At 39.2% G+C, this 23,700-nt stretch overlaps 1 long non-coding RNA gene across 1 annotated transcript; it reads left to right on the forward strand.

Moving 5' to 3' along the window:
- The first annotated feature begins 6,166 nt into the window (after positions 1-6,166).
- On the forward strand, positions 6,167-13,758 carry LOC124272378. Its single transcript, XR_006897321.1, has 3 exons — positions 6,167-6,176; positions 7,874-7,881; positions 13,649-13,758. It is a non-coding gene; the product is annotated as an uncharacterized LOC124272378 (long non-coding RNA).
- Positions 13,759-23,700: the final 9,942 nt, after the last annotated feature.

Consider the following 23,700-nt stretch of genomic DNA (forward strand, 5'->3'; position numbering starts at 1 on the left):
ACCAGCGACCCATCGATTGAATTATTTAAAACCTTGGACAAACTATTTATCTTGATACTAAAAAGTTTGACAGACAAAATGCTGCCTTGTGGAACACCCTGATCCTGATTGTAATGGTCAGACAGGGTAGAACCCACGCGGACTTGAAATTGTCTGTCAGTTAAAAATTTGGATATGAATTGAGGCAAACGGCCTCGCAATCCAAAATCGTGTAAATCTCTTAAAATCCCATATTTCCAAGTAGTGTCATAGGCTTTTTCCAAATCAAAAAAGATCGACACTGCATGTTGTTTTTGAATAAAGGCATTTTTAACAAAGGATTCTAAACGCACTAAATGATCGATAGTACTTCTGTTTTACGGAAACCACATTGAATATCCGTTATAAGGTTATTGGTTTCCAAGTACCAAACAAGTCGATTATTTATCATGCGTTCCATGGTCTTGCAAACACAGCTAGTCAGTGAGATCGGTCGATAATTCGAAGGATCAGTATGGTCACGTGCAGGTTTAGGGATGGGAACAATAATAGCATCGCGCCATGAAGAAGGAAAGTTTCCAGATGTCCAAATATCATCAAAAATATGTAAAAGAGTCTCTAGACATGATTCCGGTAAGTGCTTCAGAAGCTGATAATGTATGTTATCAGCCCCTGTAGCAGTATCATGAGCCTGGTCAAGAGCAGTATGAAGCTCATGAATAGAAAATAGTTCATTGTAATCTTCCCCATTATCTGAACTGAAATTAATAGTTGTCTTTTCCTGTTGTTTCTTATAAGTTTGGAACTGAGGTACATAATTCGATGAGGAAGAGTGTTTGGCCAAAGTTTCACCAAGTTTATTTGCAATATCAGATTTACTAGTTAATAATTCTTCTCCATCTTTAAGATGCTTAATGCTCGATTGAGCGCCCTTACCTTTTATTTTCTGGATCATATTCCATACCTTTGATATCGGCGTTCGTGAATTTATTTTTGATACATAAATTCGCCAGGATTGACGTTTATCGTGCTTGAAGGTACGCCGTGCCTTAGCATTTAAATTTTTTAATTTATTCAAATTATGGACCATAGGATGGCGACGGAAATAGTGTTCAGCCTTCTTCCTAGCCTTCCTGGCTTGTTTGCAGTTATCAGTAAACCATGGTTTACGAATGTGTGGATTTGTAGAGGACTTAGGAATGCATTCATCGGCTATCTTCTTCAGCTCATCAGAGAATAGTTGTATAGGATCAGAAACGTCAATAAACAGATCAGGTTTGAATGTATTAGAAGCAAGCATTTGAAATAAAGACCAGTCGGCCTTAGTAAAGTTCCATCTTGTTGAAGGAGGAACATCTGAAGGAGTCACTGTTTGTACAATGGTAGGAAAGTGGTCACTTCCACAGAGGTCCTCGTGGACAGACCATTCAAATTCGTTTAGTAGTACAGAATCTGAAATTGATAAATCAATAGCGGAATAGGTACCTGTACCAGGATGTAAATATGTGTTTGAGCCGTCATTAAGAATACATAAGTTGTTATTAGAAATGAACTCTTCTAAAAGCTTCCCCTTGGTATTTATCTGAGTACTACCCCAAAGTGGGTTGTGTCCGTTTAAATCGCCCATAATAACACAGGGCCAAATCGAAGTAAATCAGCGATTGATAATGCGATCAAATCCATGTAAATCAGTGATTCAAACAAAATCAAATCCAGGTAAATCAGTTGTTAATAACACAATCAAATCCACGCAAATCAGCGGTTGATAATGCGATCAAATCCAGGTAAATCAGTTGTTAATAACACAATCAAATCCACGAAAATCAGTGGTTCATAACTTCACCTACTCCAGGACGAGAAGTCATTTGATAATACAATAAAATCATGGTAAATCAGAGGTTGATAACACAACCACATCCAGGTGAGTCAGTGGTTGATAACTTGACCAACTCCAAGTAAATAAATCATTGCTAACACATGCAACTCCAGGTAAATCAGTGGTTAATAATACAAATAAATGAATGTGAATCAGAGGTTGATAACACAAGCATATCCAGGTAAATCAGTGGTTGATAACACAGTCAAATTAGATGGGTCGCGAAGACCTGCTTTCGGGGGATCCGGGGGGATGCAGCCGGGGGGTATTTAACTATGCATGATAACTCATTAATATGCAACTGTAGGCATGCGTCACAGGTCAGAAAGGTTGGTGAACAGGTGTTTCTTTTTATGCACTCTTGCAATTGATGAGCCAAGCCTTCATTAAAGGACAACAATGCATAGTTATTATCATAGCACCCCGTACCATAAATAGAAACCCGCGCGCTCATAAACCTATTTAAAAAACGCGCGAGCTAAGTGCTGATTGCTTAATTTAAATCATGACTTTGATTAATCAGCACCTCGATGCAACTGTAGGCATGAGTTAAGCAAGGTGACGTGACAGGTGTTTGTTTTGATGCACTCACGCAATTAACGACCCGAGCATTCATTCATGGAAAAAGATGCATATTAATTAAGCGTAGTAGACACCGCAAAATTTGGCACACGTCACGTAACCACGTGGCCTTGATGTGTCTCACAGTTGACTCGCTGAAACTGCGTATGGTGTATTTTAGATGATGCACGATCACTTGTGAATACACCGATGCTTGCATACCGTCAGAGATCAGAAAGGTCAAAAGGTATCCTATGACCTCGTTGCACAAATCACAATTCATTAATTCATCCTTATTGAACCTAAAACAAGGCGTAGTAATCTATTCCATATAAACAAGGCCAGCCGGCTGTGTAATGTACTTACTCACACATGTGGCAAATTGTTGACATAATGTGTTCCTAAAACCCTGTACATTCCATAATAATGTGCTTTTTGTGTAGGGACAGACGAAATATGTTCAAAACCTGTGCTCGTGTTTCGAAACACATGTTCACATTTACTATTTAGACGCTTATCGTTTCGAAAAACCTGTTCACATTTACTATTTAGACGCTTGGTGTTTGGAAATATCTGTTCACATTTACTACTCGAATGTTTAGGAACGGCTGTGTTTGTTTCGTTATTGGGGAATATGTCACACACGTGAATGTTTGTCGTATGTTTAACTAAAATAACAGTTGCAACTACACACTTCATCAGGTTATGTGTTAAAACGACAACCTAATCGATGCTGAAGTAGGAACTTATACTAGTGATGCATTTGGGTATAAGCTGTTCATGTATCAAAATCGGACTGAAATACTGCAATAAATGTGCACAATGTGGCAGTGTTCTGTAGCTGAGCACGTATGACGAAGGGCAACGTGACATATCGATCAGCCAGGCACAGCAGACATACCTGCCTTGTGTCCGGGCGAGTCTATGCATATTTCATATTGTTATGACAGTCTACATTTGGCAACGAGACCAGGGGCACCATTCACGATGTCGTATTGGCCACAGTCGATTTACTCATGACTATCTGCTGAAAACGGATGGGGATGGACCCCCCATGTGTGTCTCTTGCGATGAGGTTTTCACCATCAAGCATATTCTGCTGGAATGCGTGGACATATCGTCTGCAAGGGACTCACATTATGATGCAACAAACCTAAAAGATCTGTTCTCCCGCGTGAGCGCTCATCTGATAGTGAACTACCTGAGGGAAGTTGATCTGTATCATAAATTGTAACTGTGAAATGTAACTATCATAAATTGTGAAATGTGACTAACAAATTGCCTGCCTCTAAATTTGACGCTATGACTTTTCTGCTTTTAAATGACAATGAAATGAATATATGTTTTTGAAATAAAACTCATACCGAGAATGTACTTCCAATGTTTATTAATGCAAATTTGTTCTCGTCACTATATGGCTGGAATAATGCCGAAGTGACGCAAAACCCAACTCAACATCTCAACAACAACACAAAGAGCTGTGCTTCCGTCCTGTTGCGTCTCCCAGTGTGTGGTTTCGGTTTCAACCATCTGAAGTCCGTGCACTACAGTTCCACCGACACACAGTGGACGGACAGCCTATGGTGAAGCGGTCTAAGCCAGGTTAAAAAGCTTGGATGGACTGTATGTAAACCTGTGTGGCTGCGTTACAACATAGCTTGGGAGTGTTGACAAATTTGATTGCAGGGATCTGAAGTGTCAAAATGTACATGGCGAAACATGTTCTAGTCGCCCGCATCCGGGTCACGGCACGAACTCTGTGTTAGGCGCAGCGGAATAAGTGAGTGAGTTAAGATTTTAAGTCCCATCGGTAGCATTTCAGTGACTTTATCAAGTTACATATTTTTAACAATTATATGTAAATTATAAAATGCCTGTCAACAAAGGACAGCAAAACAACTAGAATGGCACAGATACAATGAAAAACTAGTAATTAAATCTAACACATTTCAATTATAGAGGACAACACAATATAAAAACGGACGATACATCGCTAACAACTGAAGGTAGTAAGTGAGTTAATATTTAACGGCACATCGGCAATACCTCAGCCGGGGTATTCTCGGGACGTGGACACCCTGTACATGTGTCGGGTGAAAACAAAGTCCAGAAAAAGTATCAATTTCGTGTGATAAGTTACTGAGCTAATTAACGCCAGACAATAGCCAGATTGTGTGATTGCAAGACTTCGGGCAATACTAGATTGTGAAGTTATAAGGAAACGAAACAAGTTTATTTTGTACAATATTGATAAATAAATACACTGGTGTCGGCAAACCCAATGACGCTGATGCCCCCACGGTCTAATCTGACTACCTCTGTGACCTTGTTCCTAAATTTGTCTCTGAATACAGCCAATATAATCTCCGTAATAAATCAAATATATTGTAGGGCTAGACTATATAAAATAAGCTACAAACAAATATATTGTCGTGGTAAAATATGAAAAATAAGCTACAACAAATATATTGTAGTGCTAAAATATGTAAAATAAGCTACAACAAATATATTGTAGTGCTAAAATATGTAAAATAAGCTACAAACAAATATATTGTAGTGCTAAAATATATAAAATAAGCTACAACAAATATATTGTAGTGCTAAAATATGTAAAATAAGCTACAAACAAATATATTGTAGTGCTAAAATATATGAATAATCGTTCCTACCGGACACAATTAAAATTTGGAATTAATTACCTGATAATGTCGTATTCGCTAATTCAGTCGCCGAATTCAAATCTCTGCTTAAAAATGATGAATCAAAGAAAGGTTGTTTGGGTGTTTGAGTTGTACATGGTGGGTTGCTTGTTATTGATTGTGCGGTATTGGGTGATTTTAGGTTGTGTTGGGATAGTGTTTGCAATGTCTATGTAGTTTCTATATCTGTTTGTGATTCCCTGGCATTGTGGTTTGGAGGTCAGGAAGGATTGTTTCTAGGTCGATTCCGAAGTTTCTTGGTATTGGATCGACTTGGTGGGGGGATGTGAGTCGCGGAAAGTCTTTGGTAGGGGTGAAGAATAGGGATGAGCTGGGGTAGGGGGAGGCCATGGTGCGTGGGAGGGGAGGGGCAGGGTTGTGTGGTTTGGCTTTGTACACAATATATAGGTATGGTAGAAACAAATTACAAATGAACATATATACAAATGAAAGGTAAACAAAATAAACTGGGAGAAATGTGAGGGATTTACTTTGAATTATTTGATTGTCTATTTACAGATCGTCTATTTACACAGAGTCACAAGGAAAAAATGGCGTACACTTGCGATTGTTAGTCCCAGCTTGGGTGGCCACGGCCAGCGGCCGGTGGGGTAGGGGTGTCCGGTCGCTTTGCTGATGTGGGTATCTGAGGTTGAGAGGAGGAGAGTGGATTTGGTATAGGATTGATGAATTTGGTTGAAGGGTATCGATGATCGGTGTAGGGCGTACCAGGTGAAACAAGTACGTCCAGCTCCAATGAGACAGGATATGTGAATGAGATGAATTATGATGATGATGATTTGGAGTTTAACGTCGGCTTTTAGCTGTAGCCAATGTCGCCGACGGGGTAGGTGGTGGGTAAGATAATAATAAATAGGTTTGAATAAGGAGTAAACCACCGTACCCAAAAAAATATAAATAATGGGGCATTAACCTAGGCGTGATTTTGAAATGAAAAACGTTAAAAACATGGGAAAAATAAATAAATAAAAAGCCGGTATTAGGAATGGAAAGGGGGAGAGAAAGAAAAAACAGTACAATTGAATTTATAGGGATAAGAGGTAGAGTAATAGCTGAATAGTAGTAGTGAAAATGTTGGACCTATGGTGTTTGGTAGGTAGTGGAGGGGGAGAGGAGATGATAAGGGAGTATAGCATAGTGGGGCATGAATATGAATGCAGGTGAGCTGCATAATTAATATAAGGATTTAATAAAGAAAGAAAAGTGGATTAAGTTGGTAGGGGTGGGTAATGGGGTGAGGGAGCGAAGAAGGCTGTGGGTAAGGGCCGTGGCTATAAGTGAAGGTTGAGGTGAGCTGGCTTGGGTGAATGGCATTGACCTTACGTAAGAGAGGTTGGGCTGGTTTGTTTACATTTTAGTGGACTGTGATTGGCTAGGGATGGGCGCGGACCTCGCAGCGGATTTAGGGCACTATTGATGAATGAAATTTACTCCCGGGTCTAAATGTGTAGGCATGTGCTGGTGATAATATGGGTAAATTGAATTTTGACGCCTGATCTGAATATATAGGCTAGAAGTGAGTGGTAATGAGAGGGTTTGTTTGGGAGGTTCTAAATTTTTTGAAGTAAGTTGGAGTTTTCAAGGAAGGTGGCTATGGCTTGGAATATATTGGGCGGGTTGTGGGGGTTGAGAAGGAGATGAATGTTGTTGTGGTATTTGGTGGGAATGTTGTTGTGTAATTGCTTAATGTTTGTTTGTTGCAGCTGGCAGTGTGTGAATATGTGGTTTATGTCTTCATGGGTGTTGCAGTGAGTGCATAATCCGTCCGGGTGTCTGTTTTGTTTGTACAGTGTGTAGTTTAAGTTAGTGATGCCTGTAATTAATCTGGTAATTGCCCTGTCGATGATTTTGATGTTAGAATATGTGGGAATTTTTCTTATTGGGGATTTGATAATGGATGTGACCCAGGTTGATTTGTTTGTGTTGATGTTGTGTTGAAAGTTGGTATTTGATATGTTTGTTTTAATGAGTTTTAATTTCTGATTTGGATGTGTGGAAGTTGAGGTTTGGTGATGTGGGATGTGGCGAGTTTGGCTGCTGTGTCGGCGGTGACATTTCCTGTGATGTTTGAGTGACTGGGTATCCATGTGAATGTGATGTTTTTGTTTGAGCGTGTGAGTGAGTCTGTTTGAATAATTATATTGTGAATTAGGTCTGGGCGCGATTTAGAATGCATGTTGTGAAGTTGTTTGATAGAATTGAGTGAATCGGATAGTATAAGGAAGTTTGTTTGGGGAAGGGAGGGTATTAGGTGTAATGCAGTGAGAATGGCAGTGAGTTCGGCAGTGTTTATTGTGGTATAGTTGGTATAGTGAAAATTTGTTGTGATGGGAGGGGTTTGTTGAACGTGAATGCCTAGGCCTGTGGGTTTGTTAGAGCTGACTGATGCATCTGTATATATGTGTGTGTGATTGGGGTAGGTTGTATTTAAGTAGTTGTTTGTGATATTAGTTATGGTGGATTGACGGGTGTTTTTTAGGTAGTTGTTTGAGGATTGTGTCAAGGGACATGTCTGTGATGGGAGGGGGTTTGTCGTGAATGTAGCTTGTAATGGGAGGTGTGTGTTGTAAGGTGTTTAGCTGTTGTGCATGTAGCAGACTGTATAGGTGGGTAAGGCATGATGCTTTAAGTGGGTTTGATTTGAATTTTTTAAGTGTAGATTTGATTTTTTTAATGTTATTATATTTGTTTGTGATTAATTTAAATGTGGGGTTGTGTTGGGCCCCAGCCCAGTAAGTGAGTGTGGTTTGGTTTATTCTTTGTGTGATTGAAGAGGTGCCTGTGAGAAGAAGTAGTGTGTTAAGAGAGGTACCACTCCTCGCGCCGAGGGCTAGTTTAAGGGCTTTGAATTGGATGGAATTAAGTTTTGAAGATTATGGGAGGGAGGTAGTGGAGAACCGGTGCGGCGTAGTCCAATCTCGATAATATGAGAGTTTGTATATATTAATGAGGGTATGTTTGTCGGCACTCCAATTTGTGCCGCTGATGGCTCGCATTAAGTTGAGATCTTTGACATGAATTGACCAAGTTATTAATATGGGGTGTCCATGTCATGTGGTGGTCGAAAGTTACTCCTAGAAATTTCGCTTCTTTTGAATTCGATTTCTTGGTTGTTTAAGTGTAGTTTGGGGGTATAATTTTGCATATGCTGTCGTTTGAATAATATGCCCACGGTTTTTAACATTGATGTGGAACCCCATTTTGGGCCCAATTTTGAATGGAATTTAGCATTTTGAATTTTGAGTGATGCCTGTTTAACTGAGGTTGAGGAAGTCCAAAATGAAATATCGTCTGCGAATTTGGCTGTAGTGATTTCAGGCCATTTATCTGGGAAAATGTCGTTAATCATAAAGTTGAATAAAGTTGGGGATAATATGCTCCCCTGAGGGGTTCCATTCTCTAGAGGATATGGGTCCGAGATGGTGTTGTGAGATTTGATTGTTATTTGTCTATCGTTTAAAAAAGAGTGAATGAAATTTAGTATTCGACCGTGTAAGGCATGTTTTTGAAGTTTTTGTAGAAGGCCGTTATGCCAAACCATGTCGAATGCCTTGCTGAAGTCAATGAAAATGGCCATAGTGTATTGTTTCTGAGCTTGTGCTACTTTAACATCTTGTTCTAAATGTAGAATGTGGTCTAAAGTTTGTCGATTTGGAGTAAAGCCGCTCTGGTCCCTCCTTAAGTAAGTTGTTGGTTAGAATAAGGTGTTTGAGCCTGTTGTTTATAATTGTTTCAAAGGGTTTTACAAAGGTGGGAGGTAAGTGAGATGGGTCGGTATGAATCAGGCTCGTTCTTGGGTTTCCCTGGTTTGAGGATTGGTACCACTCTGGCTGTTTTCCAGCTGTTGGGGATAGTTCCTGAGGTCCAGATATGGTTGAAGAGGGTGAGTGTGAGGTTAAGCATGTTGGGAGGTAGTTTATTTAGTATTGTGTATGTGATGGTATCTGGACCTGGGGCTGAGGCTGATTGTTTGTTTTTGAGTGCAGGTTTGAGTTCATGTATGTTGATTATTTTATTTATGGGTTTGTCTGTGTGGGGGGGTTGTGGGGTGTAGGGGGGGTGGTTTTTAATAGTGTTTTGGAAAGTGGGTGGGTAGTTGGTGGAGCTGCTTGTAGCCGAGAAGTGGGCAGCAAATGTATTTGCTTTGTCTTTGTTTGTGGGTTGGTCCGGAAAGTTAGGTGAAATGGTTTTTTTGGAAATGCCCTTTATGGCTTTAAATTTATTCCACAGGGTCCGTGGTCTTCGATGAGATTGCCTGAGGGTGGAACAGAAATTTCTCCAATGGGTGATTTTGCTGCCTTGATAATTTGTTTGGTTTGTTACGTAGTTGTTTAGCTAAATGTAATTTTGAGCGGTCCCTTTTGATTGATTTAGGGCCTTTTTCTAGCCTTTCTGGCGTTTATAATTTCATGGCTCCACCACGGGACTGTTTTTGTGCGGGTTGGGCCGAAAAGTAGGGATGCATTTGTCTGTGATATTTAGAATTATGTTTGTAAGATTGCTGTTAAATGTGTTTATGTCGGGGCTGTAGATGGTTGAGGTATTAACTTGCTTGCATAATGTTTTGAATTTTTCCCAGTCTGCTTTGTTAATGTTGTATCTGGTTTCTGTGGGTATGGGTGGGGAGTGGTGGTTGCACGGGTGGGAATGTGTGAGGTAATGGTCATTTTGATGGGGCAGTGGTCGCTGCCCCAGGTGTCAGTGTGTACCTCCCAGATACAAGCTTGTGTTAGGTTGGGGTGGTGAATGTGAGGTCTATGGCTGTGGGTGTTTGAAGGTGGGAGAGGGGTAACGGGTGGGTTGATTGTCATTTAGGCAAGTTAGGGAATGTTGGTCTAGCCAGTCGGTGAGGCGGGTACCGTTAATATCAGTGTGGGGTCTTGTGCCCCACAGTGGGTGATGTGCGTTAAAGTCTCCGAGTAAAATGGTGCTGGGAGCTATGAATTTAGACAGTGTTTCCAAATCTTGGGGGGTGATTTTGATAGTAGGGCTTCTGTAGACGTTAATAATTGTGATTTCTTTGTTATTTAGTTTAGTGTTGATAGCCAGGACTTCTAGATTGGTTACGGGAATTTGCAAAATGGTATAATTTAACTTCTCTGCGATGTAAATGCCACACCCGCCGGGGGCCTGGATGATTATGTGGCCGAGGTCTATCTTTCCAAATGAAATTGTAGCCTGGTATTTTGAAGGCGTTTTTTGGTGATAATCTAGTTTCTTGCAGAGCTATAATGTCGGGGGCAATTTTGTTATGGGCGATGAGTGCCTTGAGCTCATGCCCATGCGCTCGGAGACTGTTGCAATTCCACTGAATAAGTGCCATGGTTACTGTAATTTGAAATAAGAGTGTACTAAATGCCATGGCGTGGGGCATGAATTTGGAAGAAAAGTAGATTTGGTGCTTTAGTGGTTTAGTGATTGGTGTTTAAAAAGACAGGATATGTGAATGAGATGAATTATCAAACTTGTTTGAAATTTATTCTTAGCACCTATATTTAGAAAAGGGATCCAAATTCACATTCCATAGCGCGGATGTCGTCTCCGGCGTCCGCGCGCCGCACCTCAAAACAGCCATTTCGACCCCCTTCACCTCGCCCGGCTACGACTTACCCTTACAATAACACCAGCCCCAGCCCTACAGCATACATTGTCTTCTCCGACGTCCGCGCCCCTAGCAAACACTCCATTCAATCCCGTCTCACCAATCACAATCACCAACAATCTTCTACCTCTCCCCTCAGGCACGGCCATCCACCCAATCTCCCAACTCGCCTTCTTTGCTATCTCTCCCCCCCCCCTTATCTTTACCACAATGCAGCTTAACGGTATTATCTATATTAAGTCCACCTATAAACAACCTAGTAAACAACAAAATACCTTTTGTTTTCGCTTCCTTTCCCTTTATAAATTCGGCTTTTCGTTATTTTTAAGTTATGTTTTATCGTTTCTATTATAAATTCACTAAGGTTAACGTCCCTACATTTACATTTATTTAGGCATGGTGTATTATTCCTTATTACCAACTATTCATATGTATTGCTAAAACCCACCAGCCCCGTCGGCCAAATTGGCTTCCGCCAGAAGCCGACATAAAATCATAAAAATTCGTCGTCGTATCGGTACCTTTCATCTGGGACTAGGAAGACTATTGAACAACACACACACACACACGCGCACGCACACACACACGCGCACGCACACACACACGCGCGCGCACACACACACAAGGTATGTTATTCTTCAATTTTTTTCAAAATTGAACTGCTGTGTGATTCATTTTTGAATACGTGGCAGTACAGATATAATATTACTGAATCTGTCTGGAAATATGTGGTATTTTGATACAAACTATAACCATTGTCTACTTAGTAATTAGGTTTGCATTAACATTGCGTGCCAATTATACAATTCACAGTAATTAATGTTTGTGTTTCTAATTGTTATAGAAACAATGTACGCAGAACGTTGCATTCTTCCATTTGTCTTAAATCATCGAAATGAGGAGCAAGTTTGGCTTATTCAAAGGAACTGAAGTCATTATAAAGTCAAAACCCAACACCCTGACGGTGGTGAGGATGCCCATGGATTTTGGGGAAATGAAGCCAGGGTATCACATGGCCACAGATGTCATTCTGAAAGAGAATGGCGTATTGAGACTGTATAACAATTCGAAGGTAAATAATAGACTTTTCTTTGGGTTAGAATGGGGAAGCGAATATAAAATACTTGTAAATGTTCAATGATTCTTAGAATAAACATCAATTGTTTTAAAAAAAACTAAAATTCACTTTTTGATATGATGTTAGTTGAGTTGCAAGTTTTTTGTTAATTCTTCTTCATATTTCACCAACAAACCACGTGAAGAACTTTTTGTGCAAAAAAACATACATGTACGTTGTATAATCCCATCATTTAAACTGCCATACCATCATATCGTATATGCAGTCCACAATACTTAAAGCCAATTTAATTGTTACTATAAATAATATTTCATTTCAGTATGTAATATACTCATGTTTGATGATTTCTCTATATTTGCTTTCATACAGATTCTTTCTTTCTTTTCATTCCCTACAATGAAGGGCTGCTTGAGGCATGTGAAAACCGCGAAAGAAGCTCTGAGTACGCCTTTAGGGACCAAAATAACTGTGGTTGGAAAAGTAGAACAAGTCAGTATTATTAGGGAATCACATAATTCTAACCAATTCGCCGTTATTTGATACTTTGTCTCAAAACAGTACCAGATTTAACATTACAAACTAAACAAAACAAGACAAATATTTTCGTTTACAAAATAACAATTTAAATATAAGTTCACATTTTGTGTCATTTAATTAGTGAATTCCTTTCTGTCAGGGTGTCACAGGCATTTGAGACTGATTTAAAGACAGTCACGCTCACAGAAGAAAACCACAACATGGCCGTGAAACTCTGGGCCAACCAATCATCGTTGGATACCCCAATGAACCAGCTGATTAAGATTTCCCATGTTTGTGCAAAAGAGTACAAATTTAAAAAAAGACCTGAACTCCACAAGTTTGACGACGGTTGAGGTGAGCAACAGATGATTTTTAATACCCAAGTAAATGACATCTATGAACACTCGTTACTTAAAAAACAATTTACTTAATTTCTACCATCTGCGTCATTCAGGAAATATATCTTACTAGCTCTTTTGTAATATATGCCTAAGGAAGTATAATGTAACATTTTGAAAACACGACACAATTGTGTGATAAAATAACATTCATCTCTAGACTCATCATATTCTCTTGTAGGTAGTCCAACAAGAAGTAGAGCTCATCGAAGGAGAGGTGGATGGGATTGGATTTGGCAAGTAAGTAAATGATCAAGTTGATATTCACACCATCGAGGAATACCATGTATTTACTTTTTTACACACCCCACACCCCTTAATAAGCGAAAGCGCTTAAAATTGAATGAAAATTGAATTCTATATATAATGTATAGATTATCTCATTCCAGCGAGGAACCAATGGTAGTCATCAATGGAAGTGTGTATCACTGTGACAGAAACATTATCACAAAGCCAGACCGTGCCATGTGGGACAATCAAATGCCTTGTGAAAGGCGATTCTGTGTTGTCCATGTGAGTATAACATTTATATCTGTATTGGTATTTATCGCAGGAATTACACCGCAATTACCATGATTCTGATAGATATAGTTAATTTGTAAAAGGATAAATAGGTACGAGTTATATATTAGGTTCCTATGTAACTCATCTGACTTTTCAAATCATATGCTAAAGGTTTGGCCATTTAATACATACAATGTGCATATGACATAAGTATGTATTTATTATTCTTCACAAATTTTCTTCATAATCATCGTACAATTTTGTTTCACTTGCCAGGAGGAGAAGGAGGAAGAGGAAACAGAGAGCAATTGAAAACACATCAAACAGATGAAAACAAGGTTTGTTAATATCCTCCATAAAACTACTGTACTGCTCATTATGAAATAAGTTACATTCACATAAAACCGCTAGTATGGTTTTTACGCAATTGTAAGCGATATTCCAGAATATCACGGCGGGGAACACCAGAAATGGGCTTCACAAGTTGTACCCATGTGGGGAATCGAATCCGGGCCTTCGGCGTGACGAGTGAACGCTTTAGGGCTACCCCACCGCCCCACATCTCACCAAGGAGAATAGAAGACGCTGTAGATTATCCCTGATCAGACCGAATCACCCTCGAGAGAAGCATACAGCTTATATTATTATACCTATCTTAACATCACTCTTAACAACAACAAAGAGTAAAGCTCTGCACTCTGCTACTGAATACATATCAGAGAATGCATTTTCATGTATATTATATGAACTCCATGGATGGTACCTACAATGTACTACAGGCATGTAACCTTCTCAGTGCCTAATAAAGATTAAATTAAAGTCATTAACAGATGTTTAGATACTCATGTATCTATAAAGACTTTCTTTGGGTTATTAATTGAAATTACTCATAACTGTAACCAAATAATCAAATGAGAAGATTTTTACAGAATATGTTTGATGATTTCAGATGAGCCACCGGTCAAAAAGTATCAGAAAGATCACGGAGGTAACCCACTTATGTTTCTTCCCTTTCAAAAGTCACACAATGACCGATCCTGATGTAGATACTTAAAGTTCGAAATGTCGATGTACTTAGTAATCCCTTTAAAGTAGCGGGTATATGTCCTTGTGTTGATGTTCTGTATGCGTGCAATGTTGAATGCCTGTCATTTATATTTGCAGTACGACCACACACCTCTGTGAGAGTAATAAAGAAGATTGTTCTGGGCATATGCAGGCCCCAAGACACAATAGGTACTTCCATCTCATTTATACGATACATGTTCTTGGCAGTTATTACATACGTATCTATTGTCTTGACAATTGTAAGCGTCAGCTGTCACACAAGACTAACTATGTCATTTTAAAATGACATAGACATCAATATGATGTAGACATCCTAGGACAGCATTGCATACCAAATTGTTTCCCCAAGTCTTTCTGCGTTGACATCTGCCTTATTGGATGCTTCGACCGATCCATCTACCTAGCTTTCAACACTTGGGATGTTGGGCCTTGAGCGAAAATGCAACGTTTTCATCGTTGGCATTGTCTTGATCAGGATTGTTTTAATTTCTTTGTAAGTCATCTCATCCGATATTTATCATGTACTGTACGACGTCTCTTTTCAACATGTCAGTGATGCGTAAGCCAATGGAAACTGACCACTCGAGAATATCATCATGAAGGCCTCGGGTAAATATTGAAGTTAATGTGTGTGTGTGTGTGTGTGTGTGTGTGTGTGTGTGTGTCTGTGTGTGTGTCTGTGTCTGTGTCTGTGTTCATAACTTAACATAGTGCCTTTATAATCTCAGTCCCAAGCCAGATCCGGACTTCCTCCCATCTGACAAACAGGTCGCACCAAACTGAAAGCAAACACAAAAACGGTACGTTAACCAGTCGTAAACAGAACAGTGTAATATCCAACAATTGGGTGTTGAAAGTAATTCATTATTTGAACGAGCATCCCAAATTAATCTTTTTAAAGAATTTCACTTGCCTAGTATATATATTTGCTTTTTATTTCAGGTCAGAGACTTATCCTTGGGGATTCCCTCTCTCGGTGAATTAGAGGAATTCCCAACTGCAAAGTACTTGCCCATCATGGAGCCACATTACAGAAAATAGATGTTTTATTACTCAATATGTGTTTAATAAATGATCACGCCTTTTTTGTTACATGTAGGTACAAACAGTGTTTCATCATTTCATGCTGATCGTTTTCAATCTCAAAATTATAATTTAATAAGGTCTATAGAATCGCTGAACCCTGGTGTTGTGATAATATGTTGTGGCATCATTCCACGCACCATGGATTTCAGCCAAACACGAGGGTGGTAATCCGTGCGAATAATATAATAAGGCATGTGTGCACGGTTCTCCGATGTAAGAATGTGCAAACATCTAAAATATTTTTTTTTATATTTGGGAACCGGTGAACCAAGGCACTATTTTATTGTTCGGACGGATTACACCTTAATGATAAAGGGAAATATCAGCTGAAAAGGTCATTTGACCAAGCATTGTCACATGCCTACAGATAAACTGTTTTCAGCTGATATTTCTATTTATTTCCAAATGTAATTGCATATCTGAAGAAGTTTGATAATCCATTTTCGGTATAAATGCAGATTGTATGAACATCTTCCCGGTTTTAACAATCAATATAACTTTGCATCTTGCACTATCCATCAATGTTCTTTTGGTCGTTCATCTCTCCACAATAGTGAATCTGGATCAAAGCGTTGAAATGTTTGTTTAGTACTTTTGATTTACCTTTCCCAGGGAGAAACTATATAAAAGATGTTTACATCTGATGTTTTTTGCATGGCCATAATGACAGTACACTGGGACAAAACCCTACCTACAGCTCGAATACAAATATTTATTTATTACCTATGTCAATATATTTTCGCCTATGCAAACTTAAAATTACAAGTTGGACTCATTTATATTAATCTTTATTCGGTGCTTAAAAGTCCACACGCCCATAACACATTTATACACAGAATATTTACAACTGTACAGAAGACAGGCCTAGGTCAAATATTTACACATTACAACTGTAGGAGAGATTTTCTATGTATAAATGCAAATAGATATACATTCACAGGTTATGTAATTGATTAGACTAAGTAGTTTCCTTTGTTAATAGTATGGTCATTTATATTTCATTTGGATGGGTATTATAAGATGTTAAATATTCCTTTCTAAGCTTTTTATAGGCGGGGCAGATAAAAAGGAAATGGCATTCGTCTTACAAATTCTATGATTACAAGGAATATTGATATAACGCTCAGTTTCAACAAACAAATCATGCGATGAGCAGCGAGAACTTGATAAACCTACCGAATTTCTTTACAGTGATTTTTTTTAAAATATGATATTCTTGGCATAGTTCACATTTCCATTGTTTATAATACAGACATTTAGAAGACATATATTGATTCAAGGGTGTTTGTTGATAGATGTGTTTCATTTTCGTTACTCAGTGACTACCACACTCGTCACACACCGTGGTGCTACATGTGCTAGATTCCAAGCATCTCAATGATTTTTTGTAAAGGATCATAAGTATTCAAACCCCAGATTTCAGATCCATATGATAGTGTTTGGCTTACTTTATTATCAAATACTATAAGGAATGATTTAGATGACATTTCCCCCAAAAATACGAATATTTCTTACTTCATTTATCAAAACAATTTAGGCTTGTACAGTTTTGCCTGTTTTGTCTAGTTAAAACAAGAAATCTTATCAAAAAAACAGAATCTAAGATATCCATATACGTTTGTAGTGTCAAGTTTTTCGCCTCTGCAAATGCATTTCTCTTTTTTTGAAAGTTTCCCATCAATCTTAAAAACAATAACCTTTGCTTTACTCCTATTAACTTCCACATTCCATTATCAGAACTGATTTCAAGTTGATCAATTTGTTTCTGTAGACCAGTTATGATGCTAGAAAATAAGACAACGCCATTCGCAAAGAGTAACAAGAATAATAGACTAAACTCAGAGTGTAACTGGATGCCGTCTGCACAGTTATTACATGTTGGCACAGTTAAATCATTGATACAAAATGAAACAGAAAGGGACTTAAAATACAGCCTTGTCTGACACCTAAGTGGCTAATGACATTTTCTGCGACTGTATTATTGTTTCTTACGTAGTATATATAGAAATGACAAAGTATGTGTAACATTTTATTCTTTTTTTGACTAAGTCGATACGTTTACAAAAGGCCCCATCTCCGTAGGGCAGTTCATTCTCATAGGGCATAGACATTTCCATCTCTTGAATTAAAATATTTTTGCACAATGGATTGAAGCATGAGTACATTGTCTGTTGACTCATTTATATACAGATGTGCAAGACGGTAGTTTTTGCGTCCCTTGGAAAAAGACCCTGTGATCTGTAAATTCCTTGCATTTCATCTTCAATATAAATAAATGAAGTTTTCAGAAGAAACTTCGTTATGTTATTTGGTGCAAGAATTACCTAAGGTTTCACGGCCTAGAATATATGTATTCTTCTGAAATGCTGAGATGTCCGTCTACATTTCATATGTAGACCATGCCTTTCCATCGCTTCCCAAAATATTGTTAAAAATCGCCGAAAACTGCAAAAATACATGTCATCCCAGCTTGGAGTATCATATATATGTATATAGGGCTGCCATGGTCGAATGTGCGTGTAGGTGTGCTGGAAACACCGGCCGCATCAACACTACAGCGTTTAACCTAGACTCATTGTATTTCCTTTCTACAATGCAGAGATGTCCGTCTCTTCAAAATTGACGAAACACCGTGCTTCGTGGACATAACTGGGACCAACACCCTCGACTTCTTCGGTAAGAAGAATGTTGATGCGATCCATGAACGACACGAGACAAATAGATTTACGGTAGTATTGTGTATCTTGATGAGCGAACAGTTGGTGTTAAATTGGATTGACAATGTCTTGAAGTCCAGGGGCAAATTCTTTGCAACCATCCCATCTCTGATATTTATGGACAGTCATAAAAGAAACAACACGAAATCAGTCATCAAAGAATTGAAGTCACTAAATATTGTGACCAAAATCATCCCACCAAAATCGACACCATATTTATCACCAGCTCGACGTGTCTGGTGGAGTCAACGGACCATTTAAAGCTAAGCTCAGAGAACTGTGGCAAGACTGGCTCACCAATGGAGAATGGGAATATACTCAAACGGGAAACATAAATTGGCTTAAATACGGGAAATCCCGGAATGACGTGTCATCCAAAACAGCAAGCATGACCGCTCAATTCCACTAGTCTCTTGTGACAAGCATGGGTTAGTAAAGATGAATTCTAACCCAGATCTTTACAATATAACACAGGCTATAGTCAGTGTCAGTGAGTTAAACTTTCAGCAGCAATATTTTAGCCATATGAATTGTTATACATAGCAATTAATGGTAAATTATAAAAACCTGTCAACGAAGGACAGTAAAATAACTAGATTACCACTGATATGAATTTATATCTAGCTAATAAATCAAAAACAGTTTAACTATAGATGACAATACTATATAAACACAGGCTATAGATTGCCAACAACTGGTGGTAGATCACCATACTAGGGACCATTGGGACTCACAGTACATTTGCTTCCTGCATTGAACCTAGCTGGATTTACACCACCCCTTCTGGTACTGGCAATTTGAGATAGTCTATCCATGGTTTGATCGTTAAGAACAACGAAGATGAAAATCGGATAGCTGGGGTGAACAAGGACAACAGCATCGATCTACGTAGCAGAACCGGCAAAGAGAACTAGACCGCTCGGACGAGTAAGATCGAACAGGAGTGGTCGTGCAGAGTGACCAGGAGAAACGGTCAAATCAGTATGGTGAATCGAACTGACTGTAGTCATGGGCTGAGACGAACCAAAAGTCCCAGACACCAAAAGTGTGGATCAAATGCCTCCCCTATAAACATTGGGTGCGCCAGATTTCTCAACTGCAACCAACCCAGAACGGTTCTGAGACGCCGATCAAGCTGTGGGAAGCGTCCCAAAAAGCTGTCGTACGTCTTTTGAAAAGTACGAATCAGACGAAACATCCATAAAATCCTCAGCCCTGGAGGGCGAGGATTTAAAACTATGAGCCGGTAGTGTTGGGCGAGCTGTTTTAAACCAGCTTTCACAGTAGAGGAAGGGTGGTGGCCAGTAGAAGTAGTTCTAGCCCTATCTGCAAGCCTACGTGTACAGACCCGTTTATATGCCTCGAAGTCCTCAATAGATAAGCCAGAGCACTTATCCTAACGTTTCTCACAGGAACATTGACCCACACAATCAACACACGAAATGTGTGGGTCTCAAGTAGAAAATATCTTCTGACATTGACCGCAAAATATACGCTTTTCAGTGGAAGGATCAGGTTTCCCCATGATACAAAACACAACACACATTCAAAGATACAACACGTCCACTCTGCCGTACATCAAGAAGTAGACTCACCACTCAGAGGTAGTCACGTGGGTTGGTAGGGGAGCATGCTGCACACTTCGTGAGGGACTAGGGACCTGTCCTGAAACGAGGGCACCTTAGAGAACATGCGTGTAGGGACAAGAGGCCTTCAGGGAGAAGTTCACATTCGTTCCACTCAGTGTCGAAGCCGAGAGAGAGGTGAGGTGAAATTGGCTTTTTCTTTCGTGCTGGAGAATATTTCGCTCATATGACGACGTGCATGCGTGTGTATGTGTATGTGCGGCTGCTTGCACTAGCCCAGACTTAAGCTGGTTTTATAGTGCTAGCCGACTGAGATGCCATGCCCCAGTGAAGCATGAATACCCCACTCAGACACAGTATACTGACTCCGAGCCGACCAGTCCTTGTTGTACCCATTAATGCCGAGCGCCAGGCAGGGACCAACAAGTACCATTTTTTAACTTCTTTTGGTATGACGCGGTTGGGGATCGAATCCGCGACCTTCCGCTCTCCGGACGGACGCTCTAACCACTACACCACGGAGTCCTGGATGTATTTCGTCACAGTTTGTAACTTTAGACACTGTGTGAACCTATTTTTGTGTTATTTGTATCTATTTGTTTGGTCACAGAAGACTATATCGTGACCTGTTTCTCCGGTGTGACTGACTGACTGACTGAGTTTAGTTTTACGCCGCTTTTAGCAATATTCCAGCAATATCACGGCGGGGGACACCAGAAATGGGCTTAACACAGTGTGCCCATGTGGGGATTCTCCGGTGTGCGTCATGAGGGGTAAACAGTGGATGACCTGCCATTCCTGCCAATCCAGTATACACTTAGTAGTAGGTTTTAATTCATATGTTTTTAAAGGTTTAAAGTTTTCTCCTGCTTTTGACCATGCTCATATATATATATATATATATAATTTCATATTTCGCTATGTAAATGTCTTCTCTTAAATTAGAATTGTGTATGGGAGTTTATTTTAGACAGTGTAAAACTTATCATCCACGTAGTTAATCCTAGATGCACATGTACATAGATGATGTGAAATTATGACAAAACGTTTCATTACTCAGACGCTAATATTGTCCTGTGAAGATGCCACCCTAGTTTTTAAATAAAAGTGACTACTAAATTTTACTGTTAATTCAATTAAATGTTTGGAAGCATGTTGGTCGTCTGAGATCAATTCAAATTTACAAACAATCAGCATGAAAATAAAACTACATTGAGATTTACTCCACACTCAGCAATATTCCAGCCATATTCTGGCGGCGGTCTGAAAATAAACGAGTCTGGACCAGACAAGCCAGTGATCAGCAGCATGAGCATCGATCAGCGCAACTGGGAACCGATGGCAAAGGTCAACCAAGTCATCGAGCCTGACCACCCGATCCCCTCTTACGACAAGCATGCCTTATTGAATATCAAATCTAAATCGGATCTTCACGGGTTACGGCTGTAAGGTGTATAACATTCATATGTAACTTCGACACAATGAAATTTAGATTCACTTTATTTAGGTGATTTATCCATCAAAAAAGATAAGTATTTCAATGTAGTATCTTATTACTACTGTTAATTTTCATTTAATTATTAGTTTTGGTTTTTTAAGAGACATCAATTTAATTTATACATTCGGATTACTACGTTTCGCAGATAGATGTATTTTAATGGTTGGTAGTTTTCATTAGTAATTTAGGTTGTTAGTCGGTGTATCATCAAGGAGCTTAAAACATTGTAACAAAATAAATAGTCCTCCTGAGAGGGTACACAAGTCATTTTGGCTAAATTTGACTGCTATCGGCATATGACGTCACAATGTTGATGCATCTGTCACAGTGGTATTAGACCTTGATTGACTCGCAAAAAAGCTGAAAGTCATGACACGGTAGGCAGTTTCTATCAATTTATGTTGGAGAAACATAATAAACAGAATACTCAACTGGCTTCCGTGAAATACCAGCTTCATTAAACTGGTGAAAGATTTAGTATAAAACTTGCTTTTGCTCGTTTGATATCGAATCATTAACTCGTTCTCTTATCGTTTAACATACTTGAAGTATTTCATTTCATCTTGCCAAAATAATAAGTTCCAAGTACATTAGAATATACAAAATCTCTATCAGTATGGTGAAAGTCGCCTTGCTTGGGTACCCGACTGTATTTCAGCCATTTAGCGACCAAAACAAGTTATACATGGCAGAGTAAGGGGGACATCCGTGAGTATTTTGTAATTTCTCATAATGGCTGTCTTAACATACAGACTACCCGAGTATAAAGAGCTGAACCTCTGCCGTCCTGACGCGAATCCCTGTGTGTGGTGTCAGTTTCAACCATGTGAAGTCCGTGCACTACAGTTCCACCGACACACAGTGGACGGACATCCTATGGTGAAGCGGTCTAAGCCAGGTTATAAAACTTGGACAGACTGTATGTAAACCTGTGTGGCTGCGATACAACATAGCTTGGAAGTGTTGACACATTTGATGGCGGGGATCTATAGTGTCATAATCTACATGGCGGAACAGCACGCATCCGGGTCACAGCACGAACTCTGTGTTAGGCGCACAGTGACAGCGGAATGAGTGAGTGAGTTAAAATTATAGTGAGTGAGTTAATACTTAACGTCACATCGCCAATATTTCAGCCATATCGTGACGAGAACATTTGATATTGAAATGAAATATATGTATATTTTAAAAAACCTGCCGACGAAGGACAGTAAAATAACTAGAATATCACAGATATGTATGTAAAACTAGTAATTAAATCAAAAACGTTTTCACTATAGAGGAAAAATAATACAGTATAAAAATGGGCTATAAATCGCCAAAAACTGAAGGTATATCACCATACCAGGGATAGGTAGGAGGGGTCGTTTCAAAAGCAATATATTATATAACAAGAAGACAAAGTCATCAATATCCCCCGCAATGGCAAAATACTCTTCAAGATTATGTCTACGAGTTATGATTATGTGAAATATTTAGGTGTGTATATAGAAAAGTGGAAGGAGAGTATTGAAAGGTTTTGAAAGTTCTGCTCCAGGAAGAAGCACTATCACCAATTTCAGTCTAAGTGAAATTTGTTGCCATGGAAATGCCAAAAATATTTTATTCAGAATTCAAAAACTACCAACAGGCACTAGTACACCACCAGATCAATGTATGTGCCAAGTTTAGTGAAGAAATAGTGAACAGTTTTAGAGTTCAGCTCCGGAAAAGGGCACTACTACAATTTCAGGCTAAGTCAAAATTGTTGCCATGGAAACGCCAAAAATATTTTATTCAGAATTCCAAAACTACCAAAAGACACCAGTACACCACCAGATCCATGTATGTGCCAAGTTTTGTGAAGAAATATTGAACGGTTTTAGAGTTCTGCTCCGGAAAGGACAGATGTGCACTGACGGAGTCCATTTTAATACCCCCCGCAAAACGTTGTGCGGGGGATAATTATTGCGAACGTCAATTTCATGGGGTGGTTTGTGTGTGCGGGGTGGAGTTGTGAGTTGTGCGGGTGTGGGTGCACAGGCCCTCGTGTCTTTGCAAGGATTTAAGATTTTATAATGTATTGTTTCTGTTTCTGACTCAATCCCCTGTCGAAGAATGGAGGCGAATCCCAGCAGTCGTCATCATACGCCTCATACTTCAGTGAGAAGAAGAGTGTTTGCATGCATTCTATCCAGAGGTGGACAAACTCGCTACAAGAGACTTCTGTTCACGTTTTGCTGTGTTTCCCGAATGGACCCACTGATCGTGAATTCTCTAGTTTGACCCCATGTCCACCATAACCTGTTCAATAAGTTATCAGCCTTATTCAAAATCGAATTTTTGTACTTAGCACGTTCCTATGTCGTTGCTTTACAAATTATAAATTGCAAAGTTCGATTTCATGTTGTTGTTTCAAGTGAGATGCAATTGATTGAGGAGAACGTTTATTTTGCCCGTCAGTATATATCAGCAGTCAAACAGGGTGTACCCAGACGCGTTGCTATAGAACTGTCGGAAATACAAAAA

The sequence above is a fragment of the Haliotis rubra genome, unplaced genomic scaffold (genome assembly GCF_003918875.1).
Source record: "Haliotis rubra isolate DU_JTF1 unplaced genomic scaffold, ASM391887v1 Scf1693, whole genome shotgun sequence".
NCBI lineage: Eukaryota > Metazoa > Mollusca > Gastropoda > Lepetellida > Haliotidae > Haliotis > Haliotis rubra.